Source organism: Artemia franciscana, chromosome 8 (assembly GCF_032884065.1).
Source record: "Artemia franciscana chromosome 8, ASM3288406v1, whole genome shotgun sequence".
Classification (NCBI taxonomy): domain Eukaryota; kingdom Metazoa; phylum Arthropoda; class Branchiopoda; order Anostraca; family Artemiidae; genus Artemia; species Artemia franciscana.
The window spans coordinates 41338194-41344565 of record NC_088870.1 but is presented as its reverse complement, the minus strand read 5'-3'; the positions used below and the strand labels follow the sequence as shown (position 1 = coordinate 41344565).

The 6372-nt window shown below is 33.9% G+C and overlaps 1 protein-coding gene across 1 annotated transcript in view; it reads left to right on the top strand.

Moving 5' to 3' along the window:
* Nucleotides 1-601: 601 nt before the first annotated feature.
* LOC136030439 (DNA polymerase theta-like) overlaps nt 602-6372 on the top strand; it is a gene marked incomplete in the record, with an annotated part of 266307 nt that continues 260536 nt past the window's right edge. The window contains 1 exon segment of the mRNA XM_065709422.1: nt 602-835.

Sequence of the window (6372 nt, the reverse complement as noted above, 5' to 3'; positions counted from 1 at the left end):
TCTGGGAACTAAGTTCTGATGGCCGAGTCAAAGTGACATAGTGTACAGCAGAAGAAAAGTAGGCACAAGGCATATTAAAACAAAAAGAGGCGTTTTCAGGCGTTATACTTCATTTTTACGAATTTCTTCTCGATTTAATCCAGGCCTTAACATCTCCACGCCTAAAATTGAATCGGTAAGGAGAAACCAAGACATATAAAGAAATTTCGTATAGGAATTCTGGCAAATTCGCCTAGTGTAAAACTTCCCTTGAACCATCCCTTGGAAATTTCCCTCTCCATGGAAAATTCTCCCCGTGCAAAATCCTCCCAGTAGAAAATTCATTTTCTTGCTCCCCAACCTAAAAATGCATGCATATTTCCCAATAGCAAATAAAACAATGGATAAATTTTATAACTTAAAAATATTCCCACCTTATAAAACCCTTGGATTAGTCGGATAAGTAATCGGACAAGTAAAAGAACACAGGAGTCAAATGTACCACAATTTTTTGTGGTTTGGTTTGTCAGAAATGTAGCATAATTTATGTTGTAGCTTTGACAACGCTGGCTGGTAAGTACACACAATTTCCAATTCAAACAAGCAGTTGGTTTGTGTTTATATAAAAAAATTCGACAGAATAGTGACATACTAAGCGGAGAAGGCTTGAACAGTGATTGTGCTGATGGACTTAAGTTGATATGCAAGTTTTTAAAGGATATTAATCGGATAAATCTTATATGAACCAAGTGGTATAGTGATCATAGTATAAGAAGCCTCCTGAGTCCTTGCGGGAAGAGAGGAGGAATCATCCAGTTCAATTCAATATATAAAAAAATATGATGTTATTTAATAGGTGCATGAATTTATTGCCTAAAGCAAATTTTCCAATTTTGATCAGTTATTATCTATAGTTTTTGATGCAATAGGAAATATAACACTGTCAAACTATCCAATAGGCTAGTTAGCTCATGAACAGCTTCTTGTCCACTCATCAAAATAGCCTAGGTCTAATTGTCAGAATCATTCCTAGGGTTGGTGGCATCTGGGAAAAAATTAATAAGTCATCTTCTTTTGACTCAAATATGAGAAAAAAGTATAATTAAAGTGAAAAACTTGATCAAAATGGTTTATCCTCCAGCTGCAGCACCCTCCCACCATTGTGCCCTGGGCAGATCAACTGGTTGCCCCCCTTTAAAAAACTCTGCTAATTGTGAATCAAAATTCAATAAAAATAAAGATAGCCCTAGAAATTTAAGCCTCTTTTAAAAACAAAAGTAGGCCACCATTCAATTCACCAAAATCAAACTGTTTCCAACTAGGTAACAGTGTGCCAACTATACCCTGCTGCTCAGTACCTTGGCCAAAGTGCCCCTACTTATTGGTGCCAATTAGCCAATGGTCCTAGGTTAGTCTATATGAAAACTAAAACAAAGCATTATAGCCTAGTAATGATATGTTTAATTGATAGGCTAATATTTAGCCTAGCATTTTACTATAGATCATACTTTCACATTTCCTTCACTATTCTAGTTAATTGACTTCTTGCTATCTCAGAAAGGGTTTAGGTAGGAATTAAATAAAAAAAAAAAGTTTTTTTTTAAATGAAAGTAAGGAGCAATATTAAAACTTAAAACAAACAGAAATTACTTTGTATATGAAAGGGGCTACTTCCTCCTCAATGCCCCGCTCTTTATGCTAAAGTTTTTTACTGTTTTAAAAAGCAGAGTTAAGAGAAAGAGTCAAACTTTAGCATAAAGAGCAAGGCATTAAGGAGGAAGCAGCCCCTTTCATATACAAAGTATATTCTGTTTGTTTTGAGTTTTAATGTTGCTCCTTACTTTTATTTTAAAAAAAACTTGTTTTTTTATTTAATTTCTGAATGTTTTTGATTAATGCATATTTTGATCTTGGCTCTCTGCATGTAAGTAATTAAAACAAAATTTGCATTTTTTTTTGGGTAAATGGCTTTCTCATATTTTTAATCAGAAGATTTTGAGAAAAAAGGAGAGAGGGAGGAATCCTAGTTGCCCTCCAATTTTTTGATTACTTAAAAAGGCAACTAGAACTTTTAATTTTTTTACATACATTTTCATTAGTAAAAAATATTTGTAATATACAAATTAACTTATGTAACAAACTTCTATATTTTTATGTTTTTATTGCATATATGCTGGAGTTCACCCCTTGTCAATACCTTGCTCTTTACATTAAAGCTTAAATTATGTCCCAATTCCTTAAGAATGACCCTTGAATCACAAAGGCCATAGAATATAGTTGAAAGTTACTAAAAATACTTTAGCATAAAGAGCAAGATATTACAAAGAGATAAACCCATTGTATGTGTAATGATTTCTGCTTGTTTTAAGTTTTAATGCTGCTCCTCACTTTCAGTAGAAAAAAAACTTTTCATATTAATTTTTTCATTGTTTTTTTAAATAATGCTAAAAAATCATGTGCCCAGTCATTGAAAGTCTCTTCCCCCATGAGATGTTTTTCCATGGAAAGATCCTCCCACATAACCCTCCCCCCACCTCAACTCTCCCTCCCAAACCAAAAAATTCCCCCTGAAAACGTCTGTACACTTCCCAGTAACCATTACTATATGTAAACACAGGTCAAAGTTTGTAACTTGCAGCCCCTCCCCCAGGGACTGTGGGGGGGGGGGTAAGTCATTCCCAAAGACATAGTTATTATGGTTTGCAACTATGCACAACAAAATGGCTATCTCAAAATTTTGATCCGTTTACTTTGGGAAAAAATGAGCATGGAAGGAGGCCTAGGTGCCCTCCAATTTTATTGGTCACTTAAAAATGGCACTAGAACTTTTCATTTCCCTTAGAATGAGCCCTCTTGCAACACTCTAGGACTACTTGGTTGATACAATGACCCCTTGGAAAAAAAAACAGACAAACAAACAAATAAACATGCACCCATGATTTGTTTTCTGGCAAAAAATATGAAATCCCACATTTTTGTAGATTGGACCTTGAAATTTTTTCTATAGGGTTCTCTGATAGGCTGAATGCGATGGTGTGATTTTCGTTAAGATCCTATGACTTTTAGGGGGTGTTTCCCCCTATTTTCCAAAATAAGGTAAATTTTCTCAGGCTTGTAACTTTTGATGACAAAGACGAAATTTGATGAAACTTATATATTAAAAATCAGCATAAAAATACGATTCTTTTGATATGTCTTTTAGCATCGAAATTCTGTTTTTAGAGTTTTGTTACTATTGAGCCGGGTTGCTCCTTACTACAGTTTGTTACCACAAACTGTCTGAAATGAAACTTTTGGGGATGAATGTACAGACTAAAGCATGTCCTGGGAAGGTATTTTGAAGCAACTACCTCAACTCCTTCTCCCTGTAGAGGGCCCTGACCTTTGATGACCTTCAAAAATATGTGTGTTTTAAAAGTGAAACCTTGCAAAATAGATCTTCTGCTTAATTGAAGTACAACAAAATTGTTTTCAGCTTCATAACTTTGCTTAATTCCATTTTATAAGGTTTTAAAGATATGCAAATACATTTCCTAAATTTTTAAGAAAAATATTTATATGGGTCAAAATTCTACTCAAATAACAGGAATTACATTTTCAGAACTAAAGGCAGAGAAATGGCAACTTGTAACTGAAAATTCAGGTAAAATGTTGTTTTGTCAAAATTTCAATAGATATAGACCTGTCATGTAGGCAAATTTCAGGGCCCTCTGGTTGGAGAAGGAGTGGAGGTGGGTACTTCAAAATACCTTCCCAGGACATACTTTAGCCTGTAGACCTATCTGTGAAAGTTTCATTTTCCTAACCTAAACCCTTTCCAAGATAGCAAGAAGTCCATTAACTAGAATTTTATACACTTGCAATTATTTTCTCATAGGCATATGCATTTCTTTATGTTGCTGACACCACTGTTCAGCCAGTCATAGTATAGCCTATAATAGATATTGGGTGTGCTTTGGCCTAGAATACAACCATTTATCAAAATTATTTCAGTATCTTTCCCCTAACTTAGTACCCACCATATTTTAAGTTACTCATATACCATGCTTACACCACCTGGAACCTCATTATTTTCCAATACTTTGTCAATATCTGTAATCTTGTTATGTTGTAGTTAAACATATTATTTTTTATTATCTTTGATCTTGTTATAAAACATACTTTCTTGAAGCATTGAGAGGAAAAGTCAAACTTTAATATAAAGAGCAGAGACTTGAGGAGTATAGTATGCCCCCTCATATGCAAGATAATATTTGCTTGTTTTAAGTTAAGAGAGCTGCTGCCTCCCTTAACCGCTTGTTCTTTACACCTAAGTTCAGCCTTTTATATAGGCTCTGATGAAGTAATTTGAAAAATTCTATAGTAAGAGGGGAGCTGTTCCCCTACAGAATTTGTGTTGCAGGCTTAGGTCTAATGTATGTTCCTTAGAATGCTGGGAGGTATAGGGATAAGCTCCTTATCAACATCCTCCCTCCAATTACATCATAAGGACCTCTTAATGAAAGTTAGAGAAACTACAGATTAAAAATTTCATTCAAAATATTGTTTTTGAGACTGAAGGCATAATTAGAGTAGCTCTGACATGATTTTTAAGTACTTATAAATAGACACTACAAGAATTTCAGTTTCCATTCAATTGAACCCTCTTCTCACTTTCCACAACCAGGTAGTTCAATACTATGAACATCGCAAGAAAAAAAATACTATGACCTTTCTTCTCATCAAACAATACAAGATTAGAAATTTTTATAATCAGGGGATTGAAACCATAGCTACATGGTTCTCAGGTATGCTGAACTTCACACTCTAAATGTTGTCAGAGTTGCCTCCCCCTTGGGATTGTTTTTCTCACTTTGTAATATTGTGTATTTTTTTATGCTGACAGCTCTTGGAGAGTTACTTTAAACTTAAAAAGTTTGGCATATTTGGAATTACTGTGTAAAGTAGATTCTTTTGACATATTAAATTAAACAAACTAATTTTTTTCAGCTGAACGTAAGGAGCAACATTAAAACTTAATTAAACAGAAATTATGCTGTATGTGAGGGGCTCCCCCTCTTCAATTTCATGCTCTTTACACTAAAGTTTGACTTTTGTCAAAACAATTTAGAAGCTACTGCTGAAACATAAGGACCATTAAGCCAGAATGAGAAGATTGTTTTGAAGAACTAAAAAACTTTAGTATCACAAGCAAGGGATTTAGGAAGTGACAACCTCCACATATAAAGAACAATTTCTGTTCATTTTAAGTTTTAATGTTGCTTTTTACTTTCAGTTGATTTTTTAAAGTTTAATTTAGGATCTATTTTCAAATCATACTGGGAAATCCCTCTCCCCCTATTTGGAAAATATTCCCCTGAAAATTTCATTCCCATGTAAATTTTTCCTGTGGGATTCCCCTCTACTGAAAAAAATTCTGTACACTTCCCAAAAAAAATGCTATATGTACAATATAAATATAATAAAAGGTATTATTGTCATCCTCAGAGGCATATTTATTTGACTTTTCAACTATGCTGAACCAGATTGTTGTCCTAAAATTCTGATTGGATGCCTTTGGAGAAAAAGGGGCACAGTAGGAGGGCTAGCTACCCTCCAGTCTTTTTGGTTACTTAAAAACAGCAATAAAACTTTTAATTTTTATTTAAATGAGCCTTCTCTCAATCTTTTAGGACCATTAGTTCAATATAATCATCCTCGGAAAAAGTAAAAACAAATTAAGATGTATCCATGATCTTCTCACCAAAATTCAAATTCTGAATGCATAGGCAAGATAGATGAAAACTCAATCTTGTGGTTATCAACTGTTTTGAAGAATGAGTCATTTTACAGACATCCAAGATTTGGCCAAAACAACTTTCATATCAAACCTTTCTGCAAGGGTGAAAAAAAGCTGCAATGCATTAAAGCAAAATAACTTTTTTTTATTGTCCCTCAAACTAAATAAGATATATGATAACAGCTTCTGCTAATGTTGATGGAGTATGCCGAATTTAAGGGGTTGGCCATGTTTTTAAGTTTACGATTTTTTTGCAGAACACCTTTTTAATGACAGCACTCATATTGCTATTGGCTTAGGCGCTGTGAAATTGTAATTTCATGTAAGTGTGTATGTTATAACTTGGTCTATCTCCATGGTCTAATGTCACATAGTGTAAAGGTACCAAGGATTTGACAGTTTTGTAAGAAAAAACACCTTTTCTTTTCTGAAAGGCTGAATTTAAGTACTTTTGGTTTGAAAAGGGTTTCAGTATATAGGAAAAACATGTTCAGCTCGAACCGTTTGATTAGAATTTTGAAACTCTGATTTTCTCAAATTGGAGTGTTTTCATCTACAAATTTGACAGAACAAAAAAGTTACCTGTTTTTGACGTATGTCGGAACCCAATTCGA